The sequence below is a fragment of the Penaeus monodon genome, chromosome 18 (assembly GCF_015228065.2).
Source record: "Penaeus monodon isolate SGIC_2016 chromosome 18, NSTDA_Pmon_1, whole genome shotgun sequence".
In the NCBI taxonomy this organism is placed as follows: domain Eukaryota; kingdom Metazoa; phylum Arthropoda; class Malacostraca; order Decapoda; family Penaeidae; genus Penaeus; species Penaeus monodon.
In genome coordinates this window covers 42,927,175-42,929,674 of record NC_051403.1, presented here as the reverse complement: position 1 = coordinate 42,929,674, position 2,500 = coordinate 42,927,175, and positions in this window count along the sequence as shown.

Below are 2,500 nucleotides of genomic sequence, written 5' to 3'. Positions count from 1 at the left end.
TTCGTGTTTGAAATGACAAAAAGAAGGAAAAAATAAAAATAAAGATTTCCACTTTATTTCACTCGAGATATTTTAGTTGAAAACGTCATAGGCAGAGGTAATTTTATATTCATTACGTCATGGGCAGAGGTATATATCATATATATCATTCATAAAACCTTTAGTATCAGTGCATTCTGTATCATTAACCTCCTGATCACTAACATCATGTTTATGTGTATGAGTATGTGTATGGGGATGGGGTATACGTGTTTGTGTGTGGGTGTGTGTATGGAGATGGTGTGTGTGTGTGTGTGTGTGTGTGTGTGTGTGTGTGTGTGTGTGTGTGTGTGTGTGTGTGTGTGTGTGTGTGTGTGTGCGTGCGTGTGTGTGTGTGTGTGTGTGTGTGTGTGTGTGTGTGTGTGTGTGTGGTCCATGCGCAGCGTACTCGCATGTTATTGTATGTGCATGCATATCCATATAAATAGTATAAAGCATTAGCATGCATATGAAAGAGGGAGAGAAATTGGAAATACAAGTGCTGGTGCAAAACATTCCATGTAAATAAACAACATTACCGTTGCATCTCTGTCATTTTGCATGCAATAGGTACCTAAAGCATTTAGGATATTGGATCGCGTCCGCTAGAGATGGAATCAGGTGAGATGTTATCTCCCGAGGGAAAAGGAAAACATTAAATAAGACTTCAGGAGCTGTGAGACAGGACTGTAGTTTCTTTAACATTACGGCCACCAATAATAAAGGTCATATTCATCATAGTAGTAGGTTTTGCATAATAGCATTTCTGAATTTGACCGTTTTTTACACTGTACTCAAACCACTCGGGCCAGAGAAACACAGCTCGGACCTAGAATACACAGCCTCAACTTCTAACACGTGCAGAGAGTTAAGGAAGTTGAAAGGAAACTTCCACCTCTCTCAGGCTGATATTCCGAGCAGTCCACAAAGTCCACTGTCGTATATTAAAGCTTGCGGATAAGTCCTACGAAGTCCACTGCCTTCAATCGTTGCGCAACAAGTGTCACGGGAAAGGAAAGAAAAGCTGTTCGTCGCAGGTTGCTGGCTGAAACCTATCTCAACAGCTAAATATTTCGCAGATGAACATGCACGAGCGGGATTCTGTCCCACGGGTGCTTAGCGTGAAACGTGTTCCAGGTTTATTCGAAAGGAGTTTTCTTTTTTTTCTGCTTATGATATTCAATTCAATATATGTACATATATACACACACACACACACATACACACACACACACACACACACACACACACACACACACACACACACACACACACACACACACACACACATATATATATATATATATATATATATATATATATATATATATATATATATATATATATATATATATAGCGTCGGACTCAAGACTCACGACGGCAATCTGAGTTCGAGGGTTCGAGTCACCGGCCGGCGCGTTGTTTCCCTTGGGCAAGGAATTTCACCTCGATTGCCCGCCTAGCCACTGGGTGGCCAAGCCAGTTCAAGTCAGTGCCGGGTAAATAGAGATGGTGACTCGATAAAAACACCGGGCGGAAGGCAATGGCAAACCACCGCTCTAAATTGCTAAGAAAAAATCATGGAAGCCCATGATCGTCAAGGCCACGGTGGCCGAATGGTTAGAGCGTCGGACTGAAGACTGTCACGACGGTAATCTGAATTCGAGGGTTCGAGTCACCGACCGCCGCGTTGTTCCCTAGGGCAAGGAACTTCACCTTGATTGCCTACCTAGCCACTGGGTGGCCAAGCCAGCCCAAGTCAAGTGCTGGTCCTAAGCCCGGATAAAATAGAGAGAATGATTACCTAAAAGGTACCACCGGCACTCTCCGTGGAAAGGAACTGGGGACCCTACCACGTACTCACTCCAAGATCATCACAGCATGAAAACTACAATTAAGTATCATGCTGTGACCACGGCGGCTCAGACATGAACCTACCGTTAAAAGAAGAAGAATTCATATATATATGTATATATATATATATATATATATATATATATATATATATATGCATCATATGTGTGGGCGGAACTCGAGCATCGTGAATAATCTGTCTGATACTAATGCATTATTAATGTTTTAGTACACGTTTTATTTTGTAAGTCGATATGAGAAAACAGACTATTTTCGAGTTCAACAACTTATGAAAATCAAAAGATCTATATATATATTCTTCTTTCATATAGCATTAAATGTTCATTCATTCATTACGATTTCCAAACCATAACCAAGTTAAGTTACCGTACATAATAGTATTAAAAGTAAAGACAATAAATGTAATATTGTTTTCATATCAATCTTTTCTCCTTTTTTTCCCCTTTATTGCTCCTTTATATGTAAGATTTTGTGCTGAATATAACGAAGAGAAAGAACTTGACATCGAGTACATGTGACGAATACAAAAGAGAGCCATGTTTTGATCGATGGCACTGTCCACTGTAGGCGTTAACTAAGATGCTGATGGATTTTCTTTCGTTATTTC